The sequence below is a fragment of the Solanum verrucosum genome, unplaced genomic scaffold, assembly GCF_900185275.1.
Source record: "Solanum verrucosum unplaced genomic scaffold, falcon-dt-bn FXZP01000015.1, whole genome shotgun sequence".
Classification (NCBI taxonomy): Eukaryota; Viridiplantae; Streptophyta; class Magnoliopsida; order Solanales; family Solanaceae; genus Solanum; species Solanum verrucosum.
The window spans coordinates 3,050,951-3,069,943 of record NW_026020070.1 but is presented as its reverse complement, the minus strand read 5'-3'; positions in this window follow the sequence as shown (position 1 = coordinate 3,069,943).

Sequence of the window (18,993 nt, the reverse complement as noted above, 5' to 3'; positions counted from 1 at the left end):
TGAGCAATTTCTTGAGCCCTTTAGTGTTTCTACACCTGTTGATGAGTCTATTAAAACTGAGAGAGTTCATCGTGGTTGTACCATCTCTGTCAATCACAAGGACACCGTGGCTGACTTAGTTGAGTTATACATGGTAGTTTTTGATGTTATTCTAGGTATGGACTGACTTTATGCCTATTATGCCTCAGTTGATTGTAGAACTCGAGTAATTAAGTTCCAGTTTCCTAATGAGCCAGTTTTAGAGTGGAGGAGTAGTTAAGCAGTGCCTAAGGGTCATTTTATTTCGTACCTTAAAGCGAAAAAAGTTAGTTTCCAAGGGGTGCATCTATCACTTAGTCCGAGTTAATGAATCTAGTGTTGAGACACCACCTATTCAGTCAGTTTTAGTTCTAAGTGAATTTCCAGAGGTCTTTCTAGATGATCTTCTCGGAGTCACTCCTGAGAGAGAAATAGACTTCGGTATAGATATTCTTCCTGATACTTGTCCTATCTCTATCTAACTATATAGAATGGCTCCAGTTGAGTTGAAAGAGTTAAAAAAACAGTTGAAAGATATTCTTGAGAAATGTTTCATTAAACCAAGTGTCTCACCTTGGGGCGCTCCGGTCATATTTGTGAGGAAGAAATATGGTTCTCTTAGAATGTGTATAGATTACCGTCAGTTGAATAAGGTTGCTATCAAGAATAAGTATCCTCTTCCGAGAATTGATGATATTTTCGATCAACTTAAGGGTGCTACATGTTTTCCTAGGATAGACCTCAGATCAGGCTATCATCGGTTGAGAGTAAGAGAAAGTGACATCCCTAAGACAACTTTCAGGACCTGCTATGGTTATTATGAGTTTCTAGTTATGTCATTTGGTTAGACTAATGCTCCTTCAGTGTTCATGGATCTTATGAACATAGTGCTTAAGCCTTATCTAGATATGTTTACTATCTTATTCATTGAATACATTCTGATCTATTCAAGGAATGAGGAGGATCACACTAATCATCTCAGAAAAGTTCTTTAAATTCTCAAGGATAGATAGTTGTATGCTAAATTTTTCAAGTGAAAATTTTGGCTTGAGTCTGTGGCATTCTTAGGCCATATTGTTTCTAGTGATGGAATTCGTGTTGACACTCAAAAGGTTGAAGTAGTGCAGAACTGGCCTAGACCAACATCTCTAACTGATATTAAAAGTTTCTTGGGATTGGATGGTTATTATAGAAGATTTGTCAAGCGGTTTTCATCTATTTCATCCTCGTTGACCAAGTTGACTTAGAAAATAGTTAAGTTTCAATGGTATGAAGCTTGTGAGAAAAGCTTTCAGGAATTGAAAACTAGGTTGACTACTGCCCCAGTGTTGACCTTATCGAATGGTACGCAAGGTTGTGTTGTGTATTGTGATGAGTCCAGAGTTTGACTAGGTTATGTATTAAGGAAGAATGGCAAAGTTATAGCTTGTGCCTCCAGACAACTTAAGATTCACAAGAGAAATTACCCAACCCATGATCTAGAGTTGGTTGTTGTAGTGTTTGCTTTTAAAATATGGTGTCACTATATTTATGGTGGAAATGTAGATATGTTCACTGATCACAAGAGTCTTCGGTATGTATTCAGTTAGAAAGAGCTTAATCTCAAACAGAGGAGGTGGTTGGAATTACTCAAGGATTATGACATAAGTATTCTCTATCACCCAGGTAAGGCCAATTAGTTGCTAATGCCTTGAGCAGGTTGTCTATGGGTAGTACCTCCCATATTGAGGAGAATAAGAAAGAGCTAGCAAAATATGTGCACAGAATTGCACGATTGGGAGTCCGGTTAATGGATTCCAATGAAGGAAGAGTGATGGTGGTGATGAATGGGGCTAAATCATCATTAGTGTTTGAAGTGAAAGAGAAACAAGACCAAGACCCTATTTTGCGTGAATTGAAGGCAAATGTTCATAAGCAAAAAGTGATGGCTTTTCAACAAGGGGAAGATGGTGTATTGAAGTATCAAGGTAGATTATGTTACCAATGGTGGATGAACTTCAATAGAGGACCATGGAGGAAGCTCATAGCTCTGGATACTCTTTCTGTCCGGGTTCCACAAATTTGCATCGTGACTTGAGAGAAGTCTATTGGTGGAGTAGTATGAAGAGGGGCACTATAGAGTTAGTTGCTAAGTGTCCCAATTTCCAACAAGTCAAGGTAGAGCGCCAGAGGCCAGGTGGTATGGCTTAGAAAATATATCTTCTGGAATGGAAGTGGGAGATGACCAATATAGATTTTATTACTGGTCTACCACGGTATCGCATGCAACATGATTCGATTTGGGTGATTGTACATCGAATGACTAAATCAGCCTATTTCTTACTGGTAAAGACTACATTTTCAGTAGAAGATTATGCCAAATTATATATTCAAGAGATAGTCAGACGTCATGGAGTTCCGGTCTCCATTATTTCATATAGAGGTGCGCAATTTACCACACAATTTTGGAAGTCTTTCGAGAAGGGTTTGGGTTTGAAAGTGAACCTTAGTATTGTTTTTCATTCACATACAAATGGTCAAGTAGAGCGTACTATTCAGACTTTAGAGGATATGTTGAGGGCGTGTGTGATCAATTTCAAGGGTATGGGATGATCACTCTAGCATCCAAATGGCTCCCTATGAGGCTCTTTATGGGAGAAGATGTGTATCTCTTATTGGATGGTTTGAAGTTGGTGAGGCTGGGTTGATAAGACCAAACTTGGTTCATCAAACTATGGAGAAAGTGAAGATTATTCGAGAAAGGTTGAAAACAACCAAAGTCGTCAAAAATCCTATACTGATGTTAGGAGAAGAGACTTAGAGTTTGAGGTAGATGTTTGGGTTTACTTGAAGGTATTATGAATGAAGGGTGTTATGAGGTTTGGCAAGAAGGGGAATCTTAGTCCCCGGTATATTGGCCCTTATAGGATATCCAAGAGGATTGGCAATATAGCCTATGAGTAGGAGCTACCATCAAAATTAGCAGCAGTCCATCCGATATTCCACATTTCAATGTTGAAGAAGTGTATGGGGGATCCTTCACTTATTATACTGACCGAAAACATTGGTATTAAGGATAACTTGTTTTATGATGAGTTTCCCGTTCAGATTCTAGATCGTCAGATTCGCAAGTTGAGAACCAATGAGGTAGCATCAGTCAAGGTCTTATAGAGGAATCAGTTTGTTGAGGAAGCTACGTGGGAGGCTGATGAGGATACTAAGAAGAGATGCCCACATCTCTTTGGGTATGGAGATATTCCAAATTAAGGTACTAATCCTTATCTTGACATTTATTTTAGTTGAAATATTGTGTTACTTTGCATATTGAGTGTTTGGGCTGGGTGTTTATTTTACCACCATTAGTGTACTTACAGTAATCTCATTCAAGGACGAATGTTCTCTAGGGGTAGATATTGTAACACCTCGGTATTTGAAGGAGCTAAAAATAGAAAGAACTAAATTGGAAATAGCAAAATTTGAAATTTTGCAAGTTAGGCATAAGTTATTAGTATTGGGTCAACTTCAAACGACCATAACTTTAAGTACAGGATATGTTAGGTGGCCCATCATATATCAATTGAAAGGTCTTGGAATCCTCTTTCCAACGCCACCTAGTTTGCTAATTTTCAACCTTGTATGAGAGGATATATGCTCATTTTGAAGTCGGGCTGTACAGTTAAGGAAAATTACCCAAAAATATGAGGGGTATTTTGGTCTTTTCCTTACCCAATCAGATTAATTCGATTTTTAGTAATGTTTTGGGGTCAAATATGATTTGGTTCATTTTTCATAAATCAAAATACGCTTAGGGTTTTGAGAGGAGTTCGAGAAGAGGAGAAAAGGAGAAAAGTTCAAGGCGCTCATCAAGATTCTTGAGTTTTGTTGCAGATTCCACCAAGGATTTGATCCCTAAGAGGTATGTGATTTATCATAGTGTTGGGTTCGTTTACCCACACACCATTCATGTTTTTTAAACAAATTTCGTTCTCAAAATTGAAGTAATTGACTTTTTGATTAGTGTTCTTAAAGTATTGTGTTCGTTCTTGAATTAGGATGGGTTTGATGAGTTCTTGAGATAATCCTATGGAGTTTAAGAGTTGTTGTTGATTAGATTCTTGTGTATTTTTGTGGAGTATTCGATTCGAAGTTATTGGGGGAAAAACCATTCGATTATAAGCGAATTAGGGTCTGAAATCGAAGAGGAAAATTCTTCATGTTTTAGATTCTTGTAAAGATAATTATTAAAGAAAATGAAAAACATATATATGATTTAACACAACATATAGGATTTTAAATCTAGGCAGAATAAAATTTATTCTCTTGCATATATTATAATTTTTTCCCCCGCCAACTACTAACCAACAACATAAAAATTCTTAAAATATTCTCATAGGGAAGAAATTATATTATCAAAGGTATCTACGATAAAATGTGTTATAATAAGTCTCTATTTCATTTTCCAGCTCAGCTTCTCTCCTCAAATAAGCATTACGTCTTGTTAATAGTAATAAAACAAACAATACAGTCATGCCACGTAATCTAGCAACTTGTATCAAAGCATCGTTGTTCTCAAATGATGTCTCAAATTCTCCAACTTCGTGCATATCTCGCGCCTCCTATTGCCGCCATCATTAGATGACTATGTCATTTCCACGATAAATTAATTACTGGATAACAAACAAAAAAAATAAGAAAAAGATTATTTTTTATAGTCAAACCTCTTTACAACAACAATTTTCGATCATTAATTTTCCAAAATATTTAACCACGTGAACATGTAAAGACTGAAAAATATTTCTCCATATTACATGCATTCTTAATTAGGAAGGAAAAAGCACTGGTGTTACTGTATGTTATAAAATATTTTTGTTATATGGGATAACTTCAGAGACATTCCTCACACTAACATTATTTGTAGCAGCTCGTATATGTAATTTAATCTACGACATTGTGTGATTATCTATTTTGAGGTATTACTCTTATAGATCAAATTTGATTGTATGCCTGAGGTAAATTAGTCAAGTTTGTTGAGTTTTTAGGTTTTTAAAATTGGAGACATAAATCATATTTAGAAAAAATACATTCAAACTCTAAAAGATCTTTGGAAAAAGTAAGGTCAAACACAACTCCAACTTTGAAATTTAAAATAAAGTGAATATTTCTTTTATATATATTTTAATGTCCAAATACCCACTTGATATTATCCCACAAGTGAAATTGAGATGTATACACAAATCATACACCTATTTGTGATGACCATAAATAAAGAAATTACATAATTTAAACTTAAAAAGACTTTACTCCCAACAATCAACCAACATAGCAATTTTTATTATCTTCATATAGGGAAGAAAATAAAATCAAAGATACCTACGATAAAAGAAGTTGTCCTTACTGATACAACTTCTTTTATCATAAGTACCTTTGATTTTATCTTCTTCCCTGTAAGTAGATTATAAGAATTGCTATAGGTCGTTGTTATGGCAAGGGCCGGGGTTGGGTCCTTCATTAGATTGGGACATGAATATAGATTTGGGGTTATAGTATTTGCAGAATTTATGTCTAAATGTTTTTGGAATAATATAACACAAAAAATGGCGCCGTTGTCTGATGATGACATTGACAAGAGCGAAATATCTACACGAAGCTGGAGAATGTGCGATACCATATAAGAGGAATTGAAGCACAAATGTGAGATGCTATATTATACATCCTTGCCTCGTAATCTAGCATCTTGCACTTGAGCATCAATTTCTCTCAGATAGTGTCTCACATTCTTCAATTCCATACAAATCTCTCGCCTCCTATCAACTTCATCATTAGAAAATGATACCATTTTTGTTGTTATTTAATAACTGGACCAAGAAATTAGATTTTTCTTTCTTTAATATAGTTAGATATCTCTATAACAATCATTTTTATAACAAAAATTCACAGTAACAATCAAAAAAATTTGGAGCAGATTTTTTATGTTTTCTATAATAGCCCCCTAAAAAAGCACACAAACAATGCAAATATAGAGAGATTTTAATGACCTATATAGAAACATTAATGTGAATAAATTTAATAAGCAAAAGAAAATAATTAAAGTAATTACCTCAGCGGGGGTGATGCTACTCTATGTAAAATGTGATGAAAATAAAATGTCAAGACCTTGAGTGGGGGTGATGCTACTCTATGTGAAATGTGATGAAAATGAAATGTTAAGAACTTGGGTATTTATAGAGGATTGTAATCCTAATTTCATATGATTTCTTAAAAAAATTGCCATAAAAAAACATGGAAAGTTAAGATATTGAAGGGACTTAATTATTTATCCTTTTTTGCTTATAAAATTAAAAATATTTCCATAAAAAAACATGAAAATTAAAAATATGGAAGAAACTTAATTATTTATCTTTTTTTGCTTATTGAAGTAGAAGGAACAAGATTGTAAAGACAAATTATATGAAGTTGAACATTTAAGATATGGAAGGTACTTGATTATTTATCCTTTTTGCTTATAGAAGTAGAAGGAACGAAATGGTGAAGATAAATTATATGAAGAGGACTTAAGAGTGTGTTAGGTATGAAGGAAAATATTTTTCTACATTACTTATTTTTTTTGTTTGGTAAGTAAGGAGAAAATATTATCCAAAAATTATTTAGATTTAAACTATGCAACTACTATAACCCTATATTTGTGTCCATGTCCCAATGGTTGGGGCCCAACCCAATGAAGTACCCAACCCCTGTCCCTACATATGACTTATCAACTAATTCTAACCTTGAGACCCAACAGTTGCCCATTATTTGGTCGAGTCTCTAAGTTGGGATTGAATCTCAGGTTGGGGTTGAGGATTGGATCATGGTTCAGGGTTGAATTATGGGTCAAGTTCAAGTCCTATGTCGGGGAAGTTCTAAGATTGGGCATTAGATCCCGAAGTAGGATTATGCTGGGTGGAATCTCGAGTCAAGTCCTAAATTGTCGGACAAGTCTCGAATCGGGCAATCTCGAATTGAGTTCAAAATTGGTCAAGAGCGGGATATGGATCATGTTACGAGGTGGTAGGTTGAGAGGATAGAGGTCAGGGTGTTTAGGTGGTGCGGGTGGTGAAGTTGAAACAATATTTAAGAAGTCAATATTTTCCTTAAAATTGGAGGTAAATAAATTAATATAAAAAATGTTTTTCAAAATATTTAAGCCAATTGAACATAAGAAAATCCGGAAAAATATCCTACATACCTAACACATCCTTAATCAAGAAGAAAAATCAGTGGTGCTAGTGCATATCATAAAATATATTTTTTTATAAGGGATTATTTCATCCACAAATTCTAGATTTGATTCTATAACACTAACACTCTATGCGGTTTGCGATATTAAGCTTACCTTCCTTTTAATCTTTTTGTAACAGTTCTTTTAGCATAATTATGTTATAAAATCAACCTAAAAATAGTTAGTACAAAAGTAAATAGAAACGTAAACAAAGCAAACAAAGAGAGTCAAGAAGAAAATGCTGAGATATTTTCTCATTTTTTCAGGAGTATTTCAATTGTTATGTTTACCGAATATGAGCTTTTATACCTCTATTTATAGTGTTCATAAAGGAATACAAAAAGTTGTCTTGATATAACATTAACAATAAGATCATCAATAAGGTTAAAGGATGCGAGAGTTATATCAATAATGGTGTGTGGAGTCCTGAATAATTAACTATACATCATGAAGAAGATTAATAGTCGTCCATATTAATTCCTATAAAAATGGTGAGGCTTTACGTATTGCTCCCCCAACTCCCTAGAGTTCTGTAAATATTTTGCATAGAAATCTTCCTAAAGTTACATCACCAAAATATTCATGGTCTAATACACGTGAAAAATTTAGTTAAAAAAATCACCTAATACTAGTGAATTGACCCTTAAATGCCCAAAATTGACTGTAAATGGTGAGACTGCTCCCCTAACTCCCTACTAACGGTTCTGTAAAGGTTTCATAAAGAAATCAGCCAGAAGCCATATAACCAAACTATTCATTGGCAACATACAAAAAAACTGAAAAAATTGTCTTTTTCCTTTAAATTGCCCATAAATGTCCAAAAAATAACTCTAAAAATGGTGACACTACAACAAAAATAACTTTTAGCGGCAATAGATAGACACATTAATAAAGAGTGTTTAAATATTTACCGGCATGAGTTAAGTGCCATTAGATCTAGTATCGCTAAAGGCTTCAGAGACATTTACAAAGAGTGCTAATTGCCGCTAAAAATATATATTTAGCGGCAATTGACCCATTCCCGTTAATTAATTTCCGCTAAAGATCATTTTTGATGTAGTGTGAGACTGTACATATTGCTCTACCAATTCCCTACGGAGGATTCCCTAAATGTTTGACTTGACATATCCGAGCTCTTCATCCAATACTAAGCGTCCACGGTCGTTCAATAGTAACATAACCCAACCAAGGGTTGGGATCGTTCCCACAGGGAGCGGTTTGTAATTGAGAATCAATAGAAAGGCAAAAATATGTTTAAGTTAGTAATATCTATAGATATTAACGAGTTAAAACATGATAAATTAAAAAGGGTGACACAAGTGTCAAATATCAAAGGGGGTTTCGTAAGCAATTATCAACTAAAGTGACAATTAAAGCAAAAATGCAAATATGGAGACGGGATTCTTGGGATGTGATAGGAATATGGGCTAAAATACACAACCGGGTAAATGCTATTGATAGTAACTCGCTGCATATTGGTAACTAAACTAGACATTAGTAGGGTTAAATTCTCTCGAACAATTTACCCCGAATCAAATCGGTTTCTATAGAACACCGACAAGCGGCAATGAAGCACAACCTTCACCTTAGTCCATTCACTCTCTCTTGCTGAATGTGTGGGAGATGGTTTAGGATTCACTCTCTTGAGTTGAACCCCCGACAACCTAATAACCACAAACTATTGATTCAGTAGTTTTGGTTTTAAAACTTCTCTCTCAAGCAAGTCAAAAACACGAAGATAAAATTGTATTTGCAACTACAACCCAATTTAATTCAAACACAACTACTGAACGAAATCACCTCTAAACAGCAAATAAACAATCAATTAGCAATACCTAGCAGTAAATTCAACCCATATTCACAAAATCACACCCCAAGAATTGGGGTTTTAGCTAGACATAATAAAGAGATAGAAATCGATACCGAAAAGTATTTCCATCAAATGGGTACGATAAATATTGTCTTTACACACGTCCAGAATGAAGAATCTTCAATACCCACTTCCAATTGCTTAGAAAATGGAAACCTTCAACTCTTCAAAGCTAAGGAAAATTGTCTCCAATAAATCTAAGTTCAAAAACTAAGTAATTCTAAAAACTCGTTTCTAAAATGTAAAACTTAATGCTAAACAAACAATTCAAACACATATTTATAGTTGTGAAAAAGTGTGTTGCGAAGGATCACTCAGCGCAGTTAGTTGGTATCGCCGATCCACTCGACGATCCGCCTTTTAGTCTAGTTCATCACCTTTCTGAATTGTCCTTTAGCAACTTCATGCTCTGTAACTTTGGGCGATATGGCACTGTCTCATGGAACCGTTCGGTGACTCGGCGACTGCTCCTTTCTATCGCCTATTTGATTTTGTCCTTCAGGGCTTGGCACAATGGAAAATTGGGCGAGACCAAGGCCATTCGACTACTCGTCCAATGGTTTAGGCGATCATCAGGACTTCTTTTCTTCGTTCTTTCAGCTGCCTTGTTCCTTTTTGCTCATTAGTGTCCATGCTTTGTCTCTAACCCCAAATACCTGAAACTCAAGGATTTTCATGAGTTATTAAGACAAAATATGCATTTGAGGACACTAAATCTATCAAAATTAACTCCTAAAAGAGTCCAAATTGTGGACTCATCAACACCCTCAACTTAAAATTTTGTTTGTCCTCAAGTAAAACTCAAGTTCAGTAGTTCAAAAAGGATGTCTCAAACAGTGCTACACAAGATTCAATCATGAATGCACACAAAAAGTCTCAACTTATTCATGCAAGAATCAATTGTGCAGTCAAAGTTTCAAGAATCAACGTGCCTACTTTCAACCCCACTTCTTCAATTCAGCCTTGCAACCCACGAAAACAAAAATCAACGGATGCTCTAGTGAAATTAAAGTACGCCCCACGACACCTAAGCATAACCTCACAAAATTTACTTCATTTTAAGCACAAGACTATTGGATTTCGACAATCAAAACATTTTGGGCAAAATTCTTCAACTTTAATCAGGTATTCAAACATACTAATTCTATCAGAGAGGCCCAACACACAACAATACGATAAGATAATTGCAAATGAGTACAATTTTGATAAAATTAATTCGGGGTTCGGAAAACCAACCTCAATTGATATTGAAATGCTAGGCGACAAAGTAATCCATAATCCGAGCACCAATCAACGACTAAAGTACTCTAAAATGAAAGGAATATAGAAACTAGAATGCGGTGTGAGTTTGGGAAGATAAAATGAGAGGGAAAGTGAATGAATTTGAAACTTTTAAACCTTTGGCCTGAAAAAGCATCCAGTTCACACCCATTCGGTGATATTAGTCATGCTCGCCGAGCTACTCGGCGACACACTGAGTAGTCATTCACCTCGCCAAATTTTACAGGACCTCCAGTTATTGTGGGGGTCCAAACGGCGGTCTCTGTCGGGATCGCCGACATGGTCGGCAATTCACCAATAATTTCCTGGGGTCGCCAAATTTTACAGACTCTAATGTAAAATTGTCTTGAGTCTGATGGCGGTTTGAGTCCGGGTCACTGACCTCTTCGGCGATTAGCTGAATGGATATGATGCTCGCCAACCTACACTTTTGGAACACTTTCTACACTTCCACCTACACAATCAACACACCATTATTTTATCAAAGTAAAATAAAGAAATAAAGGGGTCTTGGGTTGCCTCCCAAACAGCGCCTTAGTTAACGTCCCGGCCCGACGCAAGTCTACCTTTAAACCTCATTCTTGGGGTTAACCATAGTATCACTAGGCAAACCCCTCTGCTTTCTCAGGTTGAGATGAGATAATATATGACCCATTTGGGTCTCCAACTGCTTGATCGACACTGAATGGAAGGTGACAGTCTCGCTAAAGGGTAGACACATCTTCATTCATTTCTTTTAAAATTTTGTCTAACCCTTCAACTTTGTTGAAGATACGAGAGAGCATATCCTCAGACTGACCACCTTCCAAATCTTTTGGCTTTTGGAGCTCATGGGGAGGCACATACCTATCCTTCTCCCCATTCTTCAAATTTTGATTACGGTCCCTCTATTCACGATCTCGATCTTTCCAACCTTCATCCCTAGCCCAACCTTGGTTACCACCCTGCCTCGGGTAGTTTGAACGATAGCCACTGCTTTGGCTGGCTAAAAAATTACCTCTTTATTATACAAGGCTTCAAACTTGGACTCATCCGAATTAGCACACCCGACACCCACGACATTGTCACTTCGAGCACTAGCTCCCATGACATTTTAGACAAAATATCAAGTTGTGTCATGATCTTGGCCATGTTTTGGTCCCTCTTTTAGTCCTTCTCCATTTGTTCCTTAGTTAACTTGAACGTGAGAGGGGAGACCTAGTCTTCACGGGTATACCACGCCCTGTTTATGGTAGACATGCCATCCAAGATCTGAGCAGCTATCACATAAGGTTGCTGCATCAAACCTCCCGGAGAGAGTTGGTCAGCAACACCCTTATTTACCGAATCCAAACTCCGGTAAAAATACTGCAGCAACACGTTATCAGACAAGCCATGGGTCGGGCATTAATCGCATCCATATTTCATGAATAGGCTCACCTTCTAGATGCTTGAAGCTCTGAATTTTGTCCCGAAGAGTCTTCATCTTCGAGGGAGGGAAAAATCGCACTTCAAATGTGGTGACCAACTCCTCCCACGAAGTGATTGATTCACGTGGTAATTCAGCCAGCCACTTGCACGCCTCTCCCGTCAAAGAAAATGGGAACAACCTCAACTGGACCAATTCTTGGGAGATATTCTTGAATAATAATGGTCCTCATACATCCACGAAGTTTCTAATGTGCTCATGGGGATCCTCATGAGCCAAACCACTTAAATGCACTTTTAGTTGCAAGAGTTGCAACATAGTACTCGTGATGTGGAACATCGCATTCCCTTGGCACCAATACCGCCCATGAGATGGGGGTCATTAGCATGAGGCTCATTATCGTCGTTGAGAATTTTGATGTCGTCTTGATCGCCTACTTGACTGCCATTACTGTTGTTTACGCTCATACTTCCTGTTCACAACACAAACAAGTAAAACAAAGCTAAAAATTAAGTTACTAGAGCTATTACTAACAAGAACAAAATTCAACTTAACTAAAAATTCTCAATTAGCACCACTCCCCGGCAACGGTGCTAGTTTGACTTGATGTATCCGGGCTCTTCATCCAATACTAAGCGTCCACAGTCGTTTAATAGTAATATAACCCAACCAAGGGTTGGGATCATTCCCACAGAGAGCGGTTTGTAATTGAGAATCAATAAAAAAGCAAAAATATGTTGAAGTTAATTATAGCTATAGATATTAATGAGTAAAAACATGATAAATTAAAAAGGGTGACACAAGTGTCAAATATCGAAAGGGGTTTTGTAAGCAATTATCAACTAAAGTGACAAATAAAGCGAAAATGCAAATATGGAGACGGGATTCTTGGGATGTGATAGGAATATGGGCTAAAATACACAACCGGGCAAATGCTATTAATAGTAACTCGCTGCAAATTGGTAACTAGGCTAGACTTTAGTGGGGGTAAATTTTCTCTCAAACAATTTTCCTCGAATCAAATCGGTTTCTCTCAGACACCGATAAGCTGCAATGAAACACAGCCTTAACCTTAGTCCATTCACTCTCTCGAGCTGAATGTATGGGAGAGGGTTTAGGATTCACTCTCTCGAGATGAACCCACGACAATCCAATAACCACGAACTATCGATTTAGTAGTTTTGGTTTTAAAACTTCTCTCTTGAGCAAGTCAAAAACAAGAAAAGAAAATTGTATTTTCAACTACAACCCCATTTAATTCAAACACAACTACTGAACGAAATCACCTCTAAACAGTGAATAAACAATCAATTAGTAATACCCAACTGTAAATTCAACCTATATTCACAAAATCATACCCCATGAATTGGGGTTTTAGCTAGACATAATAAAGAGATAGAAATCGATACCGAAAAGTATTTCTATCAAATGGGTACGATAAATATTGTCTTTACACACGTCCAGAATGAAGAATCTTCAATACCCACTTCCAATTACTTAGAAAATGGAAACCTTCAACTCTTCAAAGTTAAAGGAAAATTGTCTCCAAAAAAACTAAGTTCTAAAACTAAATAATTCTAAAAACTCGTTTCTTGAATGTAAAACTTGATGCTAAACAAACAATTCAAACACGTATTTATAGTTGTCAAAAAGTGTGTTACAAAGGATCACTCGGTACAGTTAGTCGGGATCGCCGATCCACTCGGCGATCCTCCCTTTAGTCTGGTTCATCGCCTTTCTGAATTGTCCTTCAACAACTTCACGCTCTGTAACTTTGGACGATATGGCACTCCTCTGTGGAACTATTCGGTGACTTCTCCTTTCTATCGCCTATTTGATTTTGTCCTTCAGGACTTGGCACAATGGAACATTGGGTGAGACCAAGGCCATTCGGTGACTTGCCCAATAGTTTAGGCGATCCTCAGGACTTCTTTTCTTCGTTCTTTCAGCTGCCTTGTTTCTCTTTGCTCAATAGTGTCCATGCTTTGTCTCTAATCCCAAATACCTGAAACTCGTGGATTTTCATCAGTTATTGAGACAAAATATGCATTTTGGGACACTAAATCTATCTAATTTAATCCGTAAAAGAGTCCAAATCGTGGATTCATCAATGTTTCGCACATAAATCATCCTGAAGCCATATCACCAAAATATTCATGGGCTAACAAACAGGAAAGATAGAAACAATGTCTAATTCTTGTTAGGTAGACCTTTTATGCTAAAAATTGACTCTAAAAATGGTTTTAACACCATGGTATTTGGAAGAACTAGAATTAGAAAGAACTATTTTGGAAAGAGTAAAAATTGGAAATTTTGGCAAGTTATGCTAAGTATGAGTTTTGGGTTTCAGTACATGTTGATTTAGGTGGCCCATAAGATATCAAATGAAGGGTCTTGGAATCCTCTTTCCAACGCCATTAAGTTTGCTAATGTTTGAGCTCGAATGAGGGAGATATGACTATTTGAAGTGGCACTATCTATTTAAGAAAAGTTACCCAGATTTAAGGGGGGTATTTTGGTATTTTCTTTACCCTATCATATTTAACTCGTTTTTTAATAATTAATTTAGGGTCTAAACTGATTTGGTTCAGTTTATACAATCCTAATTTACGCTAGCGTTTTAGAAAAGAATTCAAGAAGGGAAAAGAGGAGAAAAGTCAAGGCGTTCATTAAGTTTCTTGCAAAATCGAAGGTCGTTTCGCCAAGGGTTAGATCCCTAAGAGGTATGTGAGTTTCTCATAGTGTTGGTTTCGTTCACCCACACGCCAATCATGTTACTTTCAGCGAAGTTTCTTTCTTCAAGTTGAAGAATTTGAGTTCTTGATTTTTTTCTTGAAAGTGTTGTTTCCGTTCTTGAATTAGGATAGGTCTGATGAATTCTTGGGGTAAAGGTTAGTGAATTGAGGGCTGTTTGGAGTAGATTATCGTGTACATAAGTTGAGTATTAGAATCTAAGTGATTGGGAAAAAAATCATTCGATTCTAGGCGAATTAGGGTCGAAAAACAAGTAAGAAAAGATCAGGAAGAAAATAAGGTACCAGGTCTGTTCCCCAAAGTGAAATTTCCCTCTCTGCGTTACCGAGAGAACGTGGACTCCACTGTTTCAAAAAGTATTTCGCGACAAAATATTATAATTCATATCTGTGTCGCAAACTTGCTCCCCAGACAGTGTTTTTCAACCATTTCTCATTATTAACTATCTAAAACTCATTTATTCATCATCATATCCTTCCTATCACAAATCATAACTTTGAATTCATAATTCAAATTCAAGGTAGAGTTAAGAGTCAAGTTTTCAGAGTTCTTCAAGTCAGTTTACGAAGTCTTTTAAAAATCTCTGAAACTTGTTTTAAGACTTGAGCATTCGAGTTTGAGAAAGAGTAAATTTGAGTTCATTTTCTTTAAAATAATATGTGGGAAATAAGTATTCTCAATTGCAAATGTTTTTACATTTAAGATGAGAGGAAACACCGAATTCCAAAAAAGTTTCATGAGCAATTATGAGTACCATCTCTTTTAAGAGAATGATTTTTGAGTAATAATCTCAAACCACGGAAAGATTTATGTTTTTCAAAACATATGAGATAGTATATTTTGGGAGTAGTATTGAGCACCGTTATGGGGGAGAGTTCATACAACTCACAATCCCCATAAACTATGTAGCCAACTTGGGTAGAAAGGGTCATACTTTTTAGATGATTTCTCAATGCTTTCTAGCATATACTAGTGGATCCACTTAGTTGTAGGTTCTATACCCCGGCAAAGTATAGGACAGTTCTGGCAGCGTGGGCTAGACGTTGTATCATCACATAGCTCATAGTGATGGTTGTCGGTTAGAGAATCTTCCACCGACTTATTTTGTACCTTTATATATACAAACTGAGTTATATTGTATTTTGAAATGCATTGACTTTCTGTCTACTATTTTAAAAGCTTTTCTTTATATTGCATCTTTATCACAACTTTATATCTAAATGAGTTGAGTTGAGTTGAGACGAGGTAAGTTGTTTCTTTAATTCCAGTTCAAATATGTCTTGTTTTAGATTTCCCCTTACATGCTCATAATCCATGTACTGACACCATTTGGTCTGCATCTTTTATGATGCATATACAGGTAACCAGGTACAATATCAAGCGCTTCGTTGATCCATTCGAGTTCCAGAGTCATTTGGTGAGCCTCCTTGCTTCCGGAGGACCCCTTTATTATGTTTAGTTATTAAGTTTTGTTAGGATGATCGGGGGTCTTGTCCCAACATCCCTAATAGTATTTAGAGGCTTCATATATAGATAGACATAGTTCATGAGTCTTGTTCATTTCATTTATTGATGTTTGAGACTTGACTTGCCATTTTGGCTAGTTGAATGATTATTTCTAAAACATTCTGAGTTTATCTATTGAGATAGTTCAGTTAAGATTGCATTTCAGTACATTTTATGTTGAGTAAACACTTCTGCTAAGAGTTAAGCCAGGCCAAGGGTTCGCTTGAGGCCAACAATGGTTGTCGAGTGCTAGTCCATGTTATAGGCTCGGGGAGTGACAAACTTGGTATCAAAGCACAGAGTTCAAGAGTCTTAGGATGTCTATGAAGTCGTGTTTGTTGATTCCTAGTTATCACTATGAAGCATGCCACATCTATAATTAGGATGCTGCAATATTTAGGAACAATCTCACTTCTTTCATACTCCACTCGTGCGATAGAGTTCATCTCTATAAATGTCTCTTTTTAACTCGTGCTTGCGCGTATCCTTCAGATTATGCCTCCACGAAGAGTTTTTTGAGGTCGCCTGCTAGGAGGAATGGTGAGGATCAAAGGGTACCCAATGCACTAGAAATGCAATCCAAGGGGAGGTCACTAATAATGAGTTCCGGGAATCTATCCGGATATTGAGTCAAGTTGTGACCAACCAAGCTGGACAGAATAGAGAGAATTGATAGAAGTGGCTAATACTTCCAGGATCCGTGAGTTCTTAAGGATGAATCCTCCAAGCTTCACTAGTTCAAGTGTCACTGAGGATTTGGAAAACTTTATGAAAGAGTTGTAGAGTGTTTTTGAGGTTATACATGTTGTTGATGCTGAGCGAGTGGAACTAGATGCATACCAACTGAAGGGTGTTGCTAGAATCTGGTTTGACAAATGGAAGAAGGGTAGAGTTGAGGGTGCACCATTTGTGAGCTAGGCAGTGTTCCAGATTTCGTTCATGGGGCATTTCTTTCCCCATGAGCTAAGAGAGGCAAAGGTAAGAGAATTCCTCACCCTTAAGAAGGAATCTATGAGTGTACATGAGTATAGCCTTAAGTTCACCCTACTATCCCATTATACCCCGAAGATGGTTGCTGATATGAGAAGCAGGATGAGTCTGTTTATTGCTGGGTTGTCTCATCTTTCAAGTAAGGAGGGCAAGGCATCTATGCTAATAGGGGATATGGACATATCAAGGTTAATGATCCATGTGCAACGGGTTGAGGAAGATAAGCTGAGATATAGGGAAGAGTTCTGAAACAAGAAAGCTAAGACTACAGGAAATGAGTACCGACAGCGGAAGAGTAATGCAAACCGGTCATCTTTCCAACAGAAGCAAAAGGGATCTTCTCCATCATCTGCTAGTGCACCTGCACCAAGAAACAGAGGTGAGTTCAATAATTATAATTCATAGAATTTCAGAGCTAGACCTATGCAATCTCAAGGTAGTGTGGCACAAGGATGAAATTGAACTTAGGCATGTGCTAAGTGTGGTAGGAACCACTCAGGGGTGGGTCGTAATGGCTCCACTAGTTGCTTCAAGTGTGGTCAAGATGGTCACTTCACGAAAAAGTGCCCTAAGAACAGGCAGGGCGGTGGAAATAGGGGCAATCGAGCCCAATCTTCTTCAGTTGCTCCACCAGACAGAGCCACACCTAGAGTAGGTACTTTAGGGTCAGGCGGAGGGGTAAACCATTTATATGCAATCACGAGTCACCAAAACCAAGAGAATTCTCTAGATGTTATCACTGGTATGATCAAAGTCTTTACTTTTGATGTTTATGCTTTGCTAGATCCAGGAGCGAGTCTATATTTTGTGACTCCTTATATTTCCATGATTTTGATACCCTTCCCGAGCAACTTCTTGAGCCCTTCAGTGTTTCTACACTGGTTGGTGAGTTTATTCTAGATGAGAGAGTTTATCGTGAATTTACCATTTCCATCAATCACAAGGAGACCATGGCCAACTTAGTTGAGTTAGATATGGTAGATTTTGATGTTATTCTAGGTATGTACTGGCTTCATTCTTGTTATGTCTCAGTTGATTGTAGAACTCAAGTAGTTAAGTTTCAGTTTCCTTATGAGCCTATTATTGAGTGGATGAGTCGTTCAACAGTGCCTAAGGGTCATTTTATTTCGTACCTTAAGGCCAGAAAGTTAGTTTCCAAGGAGTGAATCTATCACTTAGACTAAGTTAATGACTCTAGTGTTGAGACACCACATATTCGGTCAGTTTTAGTTGTTAGTCAGTTTCCAAAAGTTTTCCCAAACGATTTTCCCGGAGTTCCTCCTGATAGAGAAATAGACTTCAGTCCTATCTCTATTCCACCATATAGAATGGCTCCAGCTGCGTTAAAAGAGTTAAAAGAGAAGTTGAAAGATCTTCTTGAGAAAGGTTTTATTTGACCAAGTGTTTCACCTTGGGGCTCTCCAGTCTTATTTGTAAGGAAGAAAGATGGTTCTTTTAGAATGTGCATAGATTATTGTTAGTTGAACAATGTTCTATCAAGAATAATTATCCTTTTTCTAGAATTGATGATCTATTCGGTCAACTTCAGGGTGCTACTTGTTTTTCTAAGATAGACCTCAGATCTGGCTATCATACGTTGAGAGTAAGAGAAAGTAATATCCCTAAGACAGCTTTTAGGACCCTCTATGGTTATTATGAGTTTATGGTTATGTGTTTTGGCCTAACTAATGCTCCTTCAACATTCATGGATCTTATGAACAAAGTATTCAAGCCTTATTTAGATATGTTCATTATCGTATTCATTGATGACATTCTAATCTATTCGAGGAATGAGGAGGATCATGCTAGTCATGTCAGAGTAGTTATTCAAACTCTCAAGGATAGAGAGTTGTATGCTAATTCTCTAAGTGTGAATTTCAGCTCGTGTCTGTGGTATTCTTAGGCCATATTATTTCCGGTGATGGGATT